Source organism: Tympanuchus pallidicinctus, unplaced genomic scaffold (genome assembly GCF_026119805.1).
Source record: "Tympanuchus pallidicinctus isolate F22 unplaced genomic scaffold, pur_lepc_1.0 scaffold5, whole genome shotgun sequence".
Lineage (NCBI taxonomy): Eukaryota > Metazoa > Chordata > Aves > Galliformes > Phasianidae > Tympanuchus > Tympanuchus pallidicinctus.
Window position 1 is genome coordinate 50,331,854 of NW_026294769.1, and position 13,846 is coordinate 50,345,699.

Here is a 13,846-nt window from a genome sequence, read left to right on the forward strand (position 1 = left end):
TTTTGTATGTGAGCGATGATGTTTGTGTTTGGTAGCTGTTTGCTTTTTTTTTTTTTCCTGCTGTTAACTAATGTCTTGAACATAATAGCTAAGATAGTTCTGCAGACTCTCTTTCTCATACATTCTCTAGACTCTTGTACCACCATCCTTCTAGATTCAATTCTTGAAGCAGGAACTGGAGAAAGCACCCTTTCATTTTCAAAGAAGATCTCTAAAAATAGTAGTTAACTGCCTTGTATAGTCAAGGAAGCTTAATTTCTATGGATGTGCTTTTCAAGGCTTACCTTCAGTTTCTAAAGTGTGAGCTCTAACTGGGTCATCCACAGATGTTCTCTAAGAGATTGATGTTCTTTATTACCTCAGAAAGGTTGATCTCACATTGTGGTACTTTTTTTGCCTATTATCTGTGGGACTAATAGTTATTCTCCTCTAATACAAGCCATGAATTTTTAGATAGATGGAATTGATCTACTGAGTCAGATACATTGCTATGAAAAAGACAGATGCACATGTAAAAGCTGGCTGCATGAGCTTTCTATGTGATGTGAAGGATTCACAGGCTTTTTCGCTGGCTAAGTTCAAGTGGGGAAACAACAACAAAAAAGGATGTGAAAGATTTTTACGGTTACCCTCAAAAAGCAAGAAACTTAGCACATTGGTTGTTTAATCACTGCCAACTTATTTTTATGCACCATAACAAAGTGGAAGTTTATAAAGGGAACAAAAAGAGAAAAAAAAAGCTGTGAAACCAGTTTGCAGGTATTTCCAGGGAACTCCTATGCAAGGACTAAATGTAGGAGACTGAGACATTAGTGTGTGAAAGTGATGCATATCGATACCACAGCATCACTGCATGTAGGAGCTAGTGTTAAATGATGAATGAGAGATGACAAAAATCACAGCAGACAGTTGTAATGGGGCCTAGACGTACAAATCCAGTTGCTTATAGTTGATGAAACTGAAGAAAGTAGTTTAAGGCAGTAATATAGTAGAGGTGATTAAAAATGTATATTACCAGCAGCATTCAGCATACGGAGAAATGCAGAGAAACATATTTTGTCATCAAAGATAATGCATTTTTCAGAGTTTAATGTCCACATAAAAATCACAATCTTTTTGTTGTACAGATCAGTAGAAAAATAATTTTCCCAGCGCACATTCCAGAACTGTAATCTCCCAGGACTGACATACAGATCTACAGTGTGGACGAACAGGATGCATATGTGAACATCCTGCTTTGAAGGAGTGATTTTGAAAAAGAGTTATTGCAACAAATGCAAATACATTTATTGGATGAACAGCCTCTATCTCTGGCCTAAAATAGCAGTGTCCCACAGATATGGCGTTCTGATAAAATCTTATTTTTGAAGATATCATTGCAATTTGTTTTCTATTTGTTTATGTAGAATCGTTACTACTTGTTTGTTGTTTGATAAATGCAAGCCTTGGTTGGAGAGGATCCAGAGGAGGGCCACAGAGATGATCAGGGAGCTGGAGCACCTCCCCTATGAGGACAGGCTGAGGGAGCTGGGCTTGTTCAGCCTGGAGAAAAGAAGGCTGCAGGGTGACCTCATTGCAGCCTTTCAGTACCTAAAGGGAGCCTACAAACAGGAGGGGAATCAACTCTTTGAAAGGGTTGATAACAGCAGGACAAGGGAAATGGTTTTAAGTTGAAGGAGGGCAGATTGTGGATGCCCCGTCCATCCCTGGAGGTGTTCAAGGCCAAGTTGGATGGGGTCCTGGGCAGCCTGGGCGGGTATGAAATGGGGAGGTTGGCAGCCCTGCATGCGGCATGGGGGTTGGAGCTTATTGATCCTTGAGGTCCCTTCCAACCCTGTGATTCTGTGATCTCTCAGAGGGGGAGTTTGCTACAGACTTAGCCCAAAACAGATCTATAAATTACGGGCAGCTGGGAAGCCCGCAGTTCCCTCACAAAGAGTTGGCACGAGGCTGTTGCTGTCACACCGCATCCACAAGCCGGCGTCACCCCTCCAGCGGGACCCTGGGCGGGCACCGCTCGGGCTGCACGCCGCTGCTGAGCGCCAGGTGGCAGCAGTGACCCAACAGCCGCTGAGTGCCATCACAGCGGCAGCTGGCGCCGCCTCTGCCCGGGCCGCGGTGGGGCGGGCTGCTCGGGGGGTGGGAGCGGTGAGGGAGGTCGGGTTAGCCGTGGTATGGCTCTTGACAGTCCGACTTTCTGTTATCATACCCTATGTTAATACATGTGCAGACGTGAAGGCGTGGATCAGTAGGTACGTGTGCAAGCACGCTTCGTATTTTGCGCTGTTACCACATTCCGTTACGTAACACGGGTTACCTGATGCTGAGCTGCGCAGTGCCATCGCACAGAGCTGAGCAAGCAGCAAGGGCTGCATCTCAGCCCGCGGTGCGGACCCTGCTGCCTCGCTCCGGCCCTGTGTGGGGAGCAGGGCGAGCTCCTGCCACGCCGGGCCCGGAGCCTTATGAGAATTACGAGGCATAGCATGATAGAAATTTGGTTCTGAGCTGAAAGCAGGGAGCGGATTAACAGGGATTTCAACTCGCTGAGGAAAGAATTGCAGGGGATGGGTGCGGGCTGCTGCCATGTGTTCGTGTCTGCTATAATCTTTCCTTCACACTCTGTATGCAAGTTGGATTTAATCACAAAAATATAGGCCTTTTACCTTTCAGAGAACTTCTCATCATTGTTGAGATTTTGTGGTTGATACAAGTCCATACAATCAGAATACCCACTGTAACAGAAAATGAAGATAAGCTACTTTTATATCCACATTTGCACTACAGCCAGCACACAGACAAATGAATTTGATGTGGCTTCTGATACTCTATGGTTTCAGTCTCCATTTTTGAAGAGTCTTTTTGGGTCAGCATGAATGAACATGCATTCAGCTGTACCCCTTTAGATGCTCACTCATTATCTCTGTACACGGTAGTATGCATACCATGTCTGAATAATTAAATCTGCATTGTGAAAGGAATCTTATAAACCCTGTTGAAGGCAGGAGTAAGACTCTGTTGTTTGATGCAAGGGATTAAAATGTAAAGCCTTAACCTGTAGAAAGGCTATCGAGTTTTTTCTGGCAAAGGTCAAAGGTACAAAACACCGTGGAGTTTCTGTGGTTCTGTAAATAATGCTCTGTGTCTTGCAGAGTGAGGCTTCTAGAGGCGTGTGGCAGGTATGACATTTTCAGCTGTGTTTCAGCTGGTAAATAAGATGCAGTTGCATCTGTCAAATTTATCCAAATTTTCTTTTTAGCAGTCTAAAGGGGAAAAGAGAATCAAGATGAATCCCAATATAGTGGAGGAACAATTTATTTCTATACTTGATAGCTCATGTTTTCTATAACCTCAGGGACGCTTCTTACTCAGCACCAATTTTGCATAATATAGATTGATTTAAATTTTATCGTAACTAAGGAATGCCCCTAATAAAGAAGGAGTTAGAGTGTCCCTCCACTTTGTCAGTGGAGGCCATCAACAGGGTGATTAGGGAGGCTGTCCTCATCTTACCTTTACACAGTCAGTGGAGAAATGCTTAACTGTTCTTTCATTTTGTGAGTCAGGCAGGCAGAAAGAAAAGCAAAGAGCTAGACTGCAGCCTAGGGCTGTTCAAATCACTCTTTCTTTTGTTTGTTTGTTTGTTTTTCTATTAACGGGAGCAAACAGTAATGTACCATAAAACAGAGTCCACTTTTTGTAATGTTGCATTTAATGACCATGTCTACATAGCACGATTTCTAATGGGCAGTTTCTTAACCAATACAACGTCTTTCTTGTCTCCCCTTAATCTGTGACACTGTGCCTCAGTATTGCTATTTTTCCTTTCCATGTCTACAAGAAGAGAAACTGCACTGTTACTTTTAGGGAATCTGATCTGATGAGATCTGTACACCAATAGCTTCCAAGAGTGCACCCGGGATAGTCTGAAGTATTAACACTTACCAAAGGTCAAGAAACAGAGATAAGCAGTGTAAAAGTTGTCATCACGAGGTGCCTCAAAAGTCTGAGCGACTCAACGCAAACATGTTTGTACTGACAGTGGACAGCCGGTGCCTTGTTTTATCTGTACGTTGTTCAGTTTTTAAATTATATAGGAAGCCTAGAAAATGGAGTTGCTCCAACTGTGGCTAAGTATGTCTTTCCAATCTTACAGTGAAAGTGCTCTTTTTTTTTTTTTTTTTTTTTTTTTTGTAACTGCATATTGTTTAGTGTTATTTGTGGCTTTTTTTTTTTTCTTGCTACAGTCAATATCTGTTAAATTCTCTTACAGACTCAATATCATGGAGGTATGTATAAATTTTTATTCTAAGGAACTGATATTTCCTTAAATTTTCATGAAGCTCCTAATTCATAAGTATTTATATTTATTTATTTGTAAACAAGAAAGGATAAGACAGTAAGCAAATAAATATAACAAGAGCAGTCAGGAAAATAATACAAGCAGACCAGAATGTGCTAGGAATTTCAAAAGTGAAACAATTTACCCTAGGTTCATGAAAATGAGATTCAACAAAGAAAACAAAGGCTTGCTAGCAGCTTGCCTAGTAGAGTTATGTAATAGCAGTCATTTGCTGCCTGTCTGCAGAGTACTTCCTTTTTAAACACCAGTAAGATGTTTAGCACACCCTGTGTAGTGCAGCAGGGGCTTGAGCACATGAGCTCACTGTTTTGTTGTTTGCACCTGCCTTCCCCAAATGCCTGGAATTTCTGGTTACCCAGCAACCCTGCAGGTGCATTTGGGCACCTGTAATATCTGTGTGGTCTGGAATGGCTGTAGTGCTGAAAAGCCGTGATGTCTGGACCTGCAAAAAAAGACAGAACAGAAAAGGACCTGAACTGCGTAAAAGCGTGCCAAGAAGGAGCACGCTGACTGTTGCTATTTAGTTCTTTAACAATACTATCTTGCTTTTTCTGACACTGTACTGCCAGACATTTTCCATTCAGCCCCAGACTGTGATGCCTGATAACTGCAGGACTGAAAACTGTTAAGCAGACCTACCTGTCATGGTCTGTGGTTTTACAGCAAAGTGTAATTAAGCAGCTGCACCTGCTGGCTCTCATCAGTTTTAGAAAATGATTGCCTTTACCTGCAAACTGCTTATACATGTAAAACTGCAACAGTGGTATTATAAAGTGGGAAGAGTTTGGGTGCTGAAATTTATTTCACTATTTGCTAGAAAAGCATGTAGTTTAGGGAGGATAAGCAGGGTAAGGAAGGGAAAGCAAGCATAGGAAGGTATTTCCTTGTCTTCTCTTAGACGAAGATAAACATACTATATAGGAAACAAGAACCCTTGTGAAAATGGCTATTAACAATGCTCTCATCCCTTTTTGTATTTAAAAAAAAAAAAAAAAAAAAATGTATAGAAGTAACAGGCAGCATTTGTGAAAGCAGGAAACTTGACCCTGCGACATCTTCATCAATGGCATAGACAGTGGAATTGAGTGTACTCTCAGCAAGTTTGTTGATGACACCAAGCTGAGTAATACAGCTGATGCAGTAAAACAGGTATGCCATCCAGAGGGATGTGGACAGGCTCAAAAAGCAAACCCATTTCAACCCAGGTTCAACAAGGCCAAGAGCAAGGTTTTGCACTTTGGTTCAGGCACAGAAATGCATATATCGTGGGAGGAGAAGTCACTTGGAGCAGCCCTGAAGAGGACTTAGGGGACCTGATGGATGAAAAGCTGGCCTGAACCAGCAGTGTGATCTTGCAGACTGAAAGGCCAACAGTGTTCTGGGCTGCATCAGAAAAGTGGTGACCAGCAGGGGGAGGAGGGGATTATTCTCCTCTACTCAGCCATCCTGAGGCCCCATTTGGAGTACTGCATCCTGGCCCCAGGCACTCGGTAGAAGAGGGATATGGAGCATTTGGAGCAGCTCCAGGGGAGGACTACAAAGATGATCAGAGGGCTGGAGGATCTCTCTTGTTTAGTATGGAGAAGAAAAGGCTCTGTGGAGATCTCACTGTGGCCTTCCAGTACTTGAAAGAAACTTATAGGGAGGAGGGAGACCGACTTTTTACAGGGTCTGATAGTGACAGGACAAGGGGCATGGCTTTAAACTAAAAGGAGAAAATTAGATTGGATGTTTGGAAGAATTTAATGAGTATAATTAATGATTAAACTATTTGGTGAAAGTGGAGATTAACTACCACTTCATTATGGCTGTACAATTTTCAGAAAATAGGAGCAGGAGGAAAGGAGTGTTTCTAGAGGACACAGAAATGCAAATGTTTGCTGTCATAGACAGCTCAGCCTCAGCCTGGTTACTCCTCACTGTTACATTTAGCCTGACAAACGTGCAGGTAAAAGGCAGGTTTAACTTCTAACTCATATATTCTCATAAGATTGTTTTGTAAATTCAGATCATATTATTCTTAAAGATAAGCCTGCTAACTCAGGTTGTTATCACCGTAGACATATAAAGACTAAATTCTTAAGTGAGGGAATGAAGTATACCTGTCACTTAACAGGAAAAATGCTTGCAATCAGACAAGCCTTTTATTTGAAGAGTTTAGATGTTCTGCCACCAGATTGAAAAGCTTCATATGCACTGCAGAAAGTGTAAGGGAGAAATGAGATAGAAATCCATATTTAGTTCTAACAGGCTTCTCTGGAAAACAACCCAAAAGATCAAAAGGCATGCTAATGCTTGAAAAATAAGATATGAACTGATATTATCAGAAATTCATCAAATCACATCCCACAACAGAGTAAAATAAACTACAGAAAAGCAGAGACAGAATGTCTGGATGATTTGGATGAATTATCCACAGAAGAAGAGTGTAAGGAAAAGTGGGAGAGAATCACAGAATCACAGAATGGTCTGGATTGAAAAGGACCATAATGATCATTTAGTTTCAATCCCCCTGCCATAAGCAGGGTCGCCAACCACTAGACCAGGCTGCCCAGAGAGAAATTAGAAGCATTAAGAAAGAGTGTTAACAAATGCAGTGGAGAAGCTGGAAAAACAAAAGTCATTATTTGGGCCATGTCTACTAGATTCTAGATTCTGAAATGAGGATAAAACACATCAAGAGTTCAGAAAGATTTGAGTCAAGATACGGACCAGAAAACAGACAGTGATGCTTCAAAAGAAATTTGGATATTTTGAGGGAAGAACAACATGTATGGAGTAACTGCCAGTTATAAGTACTGAAGTGAAGGTCAGTGTTCATGGTAAACATGACATGCTGCCACCAGCTTGTGCTACGCTGGACCTGGTAGTTTATGAATGCTGTGAAGTGAAATAAGAGACAGTTAAGAGAAAAGATAATACATGTGACATTGTGTGTCTGTTCTCTTATATTACTCATACTGACTTTTATGTTAATGACACGTAAGCTAAGAACCCTGTTCATCCCCTGTGTAAATATTAGCATAAAGCAGAAGATGTCTCAGATTGATACCTCATCCAGAAGCTATTACATGCCTTGTAACCAGACAAAATATTTAGTTTGTTTCAGAGCCAAGTCCCATGCAGTCAGGTTTGTTTAGCATTTTATTAACACTAAAGGGTAACCTATTTTCTCTTTTCTGTCTTTTTGAAGGAAATATATATATATATATATATCTGTGTGTGTGTTTAATGAGGCTGTTGCAGTCATATACCATTGCCGTTCTCAGAACTCTTCCTGGAATGTAATATAGATAAATGCAACATTACATTTGTGTGGGTTTTATGCAGGCATGAAATACTAACATGCAACCTGTAGAGCAGGTAGATTTGATGATACAAATTCTTTTCCTGAGACTGATCGCAATTTTGACCAAACCTAAGGCTGTTAAAGCTAGTTTTGCTCACTTTTCTAAGTCTGCCATGTCTGCCAGGCACAAACTTATGTGAAATCTTGCACACAAGCCACTGAGTAAAATCTACTTTTCAGTGACTACAAGATTCAATGACTAAAATTTTAAAAAGACCAAAATACAATTATCACATTTATCTAATTCTGAACTATCCACACCTACTACGTTTTTCTAGCGTAAATTGAATCAGACTCAGAAGTGGGAGGGCTTTAAGGCTGATACATGTTGCTTTCAGAGAAAATTCAGTTTTTCATCATCTGAAGGAGCTTATTGGCAAAAACTATGCAGATAATACACGAAAATCAAAGAACCACAGAACTGAAGGGGCTGGAAGGGATCTCCAGAGATCATCGAGTCCAACCCCCTGCAAAGCAGGCCTGCTACAGCAGGCTGCACAGATAGGCATCCAGGTAGGTCTTGAATATCCTCAGAGAAGGAGAATCCACAGCCCTCCTGGGCAGCCTGTCCCAGTGCTCCGTTACCCTCGCTGTGAAGAAATTCCTTCACAAATTGTTGTGGAACTTTCTATGCTCCAGTTTATGGCTGTTTCCCCTTGTCCTGTCCCCACAGAAGATACCTCAAGCAGAAAGTTCAGAGAATGTTGAGAATGTTGAATTAAGTTTCATTTAAATTTAGGTTTATTCTGATAAAATGTTTAAAGGTAGTTTTAAAACGTTTTTTATAGTTTTTAGTTTTGCCAATAATATAGAACATATTATATAATGGACATATTAAAAAATGCAAGGATTCTGATTACATTTCTTTGTTGAGCACAATTACAGATTATTCTAAATGTAATGACAAAGACAGTTCACTATTTATGCAGGTCTGATTCTGCCACTGGCATCTTAATCTAACTGGACAAGTTATATAACTTGACAAAATAACTATTTGTTACTGAAGCACCCCATAATTACTCTCCAAAGTGACTTTCAGTTTGGCAGTTGGTTTTTGGGTCTGCAATAGTTTAACTGTCCACAATGAATTCTGGGTAACCTTTTCCCCAGAACCCTTCCTGTGGTGAAATGTCAGCCTGTTGTCAGTGTACATCACTTGTAAAGAATAGATGAAGCAGAGAGGGTGTGTTTTCAAGGTCAGTGAGCAGACAAATGACTGCAGGTCTATATGCAATCAACGTCTTGTATTGCACAATTTGCAGTGGTGTTCAGAGCCCTTGTGTTTGCTGCTGTTTCTGCTGATGCTGTCGATCAGTCCTTTGTCTTGCTTTCCTGTCCACATGCAAGCTGCTCCTGCTCAGAGGGGTTTTTACATCATCCTAGTCTCCATTACTTCCTGTGCAGCAAATAATCCACATGAACTGATGTTAACACCTAGCCATGTGAGTCTTCAAGGCAGAGGTAGCCATATTTTAGCATGTAAATTTCTTGTAACCTGCAAGCAATTATGGTGCAGCTTCCATGCTGGAGTGGTGTGTCTCTGATTGGCAGTGAGCCTGTGCAAGCATAAGGTCTGGTGAGCAGCCTTCAGCTGTGGGAAGAAGAATCTGGAGTCACACCAGTGCATTTTGTGCACACAGCTCCCACAACTTAACCTTGTCCACAAGGAGAAGCTGACATCACTATCAGTCATCACCAGAATTCTTCCCTCCCTCAGCTTTTCAGAGGATCTGGTACAATTCATGGCCACAGTCAAGTAATATTTTGGACTATTGATCATACAATACTTGGAGCCCTTTCTTAACAGTTGCATGCCATCTTTTTACGTTCTTACTTTCCCTAACAAGAGCTGCTTGTTCCTTTAAACATCTAAATATGTTCTGCCTTCATCACAGAACTACTACAAGTAAAGGCTTGATGAAAATGCTGCTTCATCATAGATTAGCTTGTATCACCTCATAAACTATACTATGTTGGTTTGTGAAAAGATGTCTGTCCTGTTCAAAAGCCAGATTTTATCCCTGTTCAACACAGAGGAAGGTAGAAGCATTTGATATATCTTTAATCTAGAAGAGAACTTGATCCTGTGTGGACAACATACTCACTATGACAATTTGACAGAAATCAAGTTTCTTCCTTTTGCAGGAGACTATCTATAGTATCTCTAGTGACACAGATATACAAGGTGCTTGTCATGTAAGCAAACTCATTACTGAGTTAAAAAAAAAAGCCTGGAATGGGAAGGTGTGTACACAAATATGACGACTGCTCTGAAAATAATGCCTCCTATTTTATGTTTGCCCACAACCCCAGAGGCAGATGTTGGAATGGCAGTAGGACTTGAACCTTCCCACCAATATTCCTTTTTTTTTTTTTTTGCTGTGTGACAGATGGTAGCATAGGGGAAGTTTGACAAAATGGTGTTTGACATGGAAGTGAATGTAAAGCAAAGGTGTGGGACTGAATTCCTCCAAGCAGAAAAAATTACACGCACTGGTCTTCATTGATGCTTGCTGAACATTTATGGAGACCAAAAAATGGATATGACCATATTGAGGCATTTCAGCAGTGTTGACAGTGACAGTGGGTTACCTCAGCTCATGCAGATTTTCATGAGCATGGCATGCAGGTTTTTGTTCATTGCTGGTGAAAATACACAGCTAATGGTGATGACTATGTTGAAAAATAGTGTTTTGTAGCTGAGACTTTGGTCTATCAAACACTGTTATTGTGCAGTTTGTTTCCATGGAAATAAATAGAAAGCTTTACTTTCAGAGCAACCTAGCTAAATGTTCCAGTCAAAACCAAAACTAATAATGAAATGCCTTTGATGACATTATATTTACACTGTATAGGGCTTTACTCAGTAGGTGTAATTTCACTGAATCGTGGCATAGCTTTAGTCTGGAAACTGAGGTTATTCATGTACTCAAGGTTGTTCATTTTGATATACTTGTTTCCTTAAATGTGTATTCACAGCTGACTGTATCAGTAATAACCAGAAGTTGGCAGAGGCAGGCAGTCCTTTTCTACTGCACTGATATGACATGAGAGTTGCAGTGTTGACACTTACATTATCATCTCATGAAAAATTACTAGTACAGGATTATTATTATTTTTTTAATACAAGAAAGATCTCCCTCTACCAGACCTTAGTCGGACAAAATATTAAATTCTGTAATTTAAGTTTCACAGAACAGCTGGCATGAATCACAATGCTGCATGGTCCTACAGGAGCAGAGACAAAATTGTCAAGAAGAAAACAACAACAACAAAAAAGACTACAAGTACTGTGGTGATCACTGTGAGCACTTCTGCTGAAACCACCCTGGAGGCTGATGCATGTTTTTCGTGACTACTCCTGGAGCTAGGATGCTCGCAGAAATTGGCAACTGACTAAAGCAGAGGAAAAAAAAAGCTTTGCAGAGGAAGAACCTGTGCCATTTTTTCATCTATACTGACATGTTCAGTGATTTCAGTGATTCCAAAATAATAATAATCGTGGACAAACAGGATGCGTTCCTTCTGGTGCTTAGTCAACCACTGTGCTGGGATGTATGAGATCAAATGGGGCCAAAGCGAAGCATAAGCTTTGTGTTGTTGTTTGGCCAAGGATGAGTGTCACGAACAGTTTAGAAGTACCTCAGTGAACAGTTTGCATTTACTGAAGGCATCAGCGCAGCTTTTGTTTGCACTTAGGGGTATGATTCAGAAGTACTATGAAATCCGTAGACTTGTTTGTTTACCACATTTAAGTATGATCTAACTCTGAGAAACATAGGAGAGATGAAGAAAAATGTTTTTATTAGTTTCTAAACACCTTCAGAATGTGTGGGGATTGCTCCAAACGAGAAAAAATGCACACAATAATTGTTGGCAACAGTACAGAAATGGGAGACTGGATGACAATGGCATCTTTTCTACTCACAGCGTTAATGTCAGAGTCGTGAGTAATCAAAAGGGTACATTAATTATCTAATCTGTTCCCTGTGTTTGTATTGCTTGAAATGTATTTATAATGCTTCTACTGCCATGGGATTTGTGAACATTTGCTTTAGGAACTGCTCCTACACATTCTATATGTGCAAGAAGGCCTCACGGGTATGTATCGTTCTACAGATTTCAGCAGCACTGTGGCAGAGGAGCAAGCTTATGTATCATACTGGACATTTATCCGAGATGCTTGAGCTTCTACAGATTTATGTTCATGCACATAATGTTCTTCTGCTGCTAATACACCTCACTTCTTGTCCCTGGTAAGCAGCTTCTACAGTGTTATCTCAGTTATGCTGTTACCAGCACCCAACTCCTTCACTAGAAGCATGGAGAAGGCTCTGGGGAAACCTCGTTACAGCCTTCCAGTACTTGAGCTTATACGCAGGAGAGGGACTGACTTTTTGCATGGTCTGATAGCGATAGGACAAGGGAGAATGGTTTTAAAACGAAAAGAGGGGAAACTTAGGTTAGATAAAATTCTTTACTCAGAATGGTGAAGCATGGGCACAAGCTGCCCAGAGAACCATCCCTAATTCAAGGCCAGGTTGGATGGGATCCTGGGCAGCTCAATCCAGTGGATGGACACCCTGCCCATGACAGGGGGGTTGGAACTAGACTGTCTTTAAGTTTCCTTCCAACCTAAGCCATTCTGTGGTTCATTCATGTGCTCTGCCATGAAGCTTGAGTCACAGAATGGAGCCTGATATAGGCAGGAGATAGAAAAGGAGGAGGCTGCCATCCTTGAGCCCCAGTCAGTGCCAGGCCCACACTAGCAGCTTCTTGGTATGGACATAAGCCTGCAAGTACCACGCTGAACAGCATGTGACTTGATTTTAAGAACTACAGGCTTTGAATTTGTGGATGGATGTTTGTGTGTGCTTAGCATGCATCACATACCATAGGAGCAGTGTGACAAAGATTAATGTAATTAAAACCCCAGCCTTTTGGTAGTGCTGCTGGCTCCACTTCCCCTGTAAGCACCCCGAGCAGCACTCTAAGGAAGCCTGCCATGCCAAACACTCTGTCGTGCTTCATCCTCTCCTTGTTCTTTATATGGTGCTGCCTCTGACGTCAGTGGAGACCTGACATAAAGAGAGCAGAGGAATTGGGCTGAAATGATTTTTTTATAACAAGATTAAATAGGAGGAGGCTCTCTGAAGTGTACAGAAATCTTATTCCTTCCCACAGCATAAATGAATATTTTTTATTTTATTCTTCAAGGACACTTACCTGCATAGGATTTTCTATGTGTGATTATGGGCGATTGCCAACACGCTTGCCAGAAAGGATCTGTAATGAGCAAACAAGGCATTACCAGTACACTTCTAACATGCATTTCCATTTGCTATTCCACGTCACACACACTTCTTAATAACTTCTGTGCATACAGCTTTGCCTCCTCATTTCCGTCTTGCAGTTGCTAAATCCTCTTGAATAAAGGCATGCAAATGTGAGTGAACACACGCTGTGTTCATCAGGAATACGCTTTAAATATTTTCTGCCTATACTCAAAAAAGTCGGAGAAATGCCATCAGTTTTTATATGGAATTTCCCAGCTGGTTCCTTTTGGTATTAGCAACAATAACCACATTGTACCAGTGGACTTTTTTCCCCTCTTCACAAAAAAAAACAAATGACGCACAGCTTACAACGCTGAATGTAAATGATGGGATCGTACCGGTGGTGCTATCTCAGACTCACAATGGCCAGCAGAGTTTGGACCCCGGGGCTGAATCACAAGGAAATACTGAAACATATTTGTGAAACATATTTGGATAAACTGTCTTAATGAGAAAATGGGATAAAATACCGCAGCATTGCCAATGTCATTCCCATATCAAAACAAAACAGAGCGGACACAGAGGAGCATTCACGAAGGACAGCCCGCAGTCCCGCTGGGTGTGATTGAGTAAGCGAGGGCACAGCAGCCCCAGCGGCACAGCAGCAGCGGGACTCGGCGCAGGGCTGCTGTGCCCAGCGCTTTGTACGAAGGTCTCAGGTTTGCGCTTTCCTGAGCTCCCGTAAAACGGGCCGGTGTTGGGCAATATGAAAGCATCTGAAATATGTACTGCTCAGTTCTCTTCCCACGTCCAGCCACGGAGGGTGGTGATTCAACTGCTCTCGCAATAAGCGCGCATTTC

General features: G+C 41.5%; 1 long non-coding RNA gene across 1 annotated transcript; it reads left to right on the forward strand.

Annotated features, from left to right (window-relative positions):
• Positions 1-2,189: 2,189 nt before the first annotated feature.
• Positions 2,190-13,186, forward strand: LOC128090829 (uncharacterized). The gene is made up of 2 exons (XR_008211108.1): positions 2,190-2,252; positions 10,897-13,186. It is a non-coding gene; the product is annotated as an uncharacterized LOC128090829 (long non-coding RNA).
• Positions 13,187-13,846: the final 660 nt, after the last annotated feature.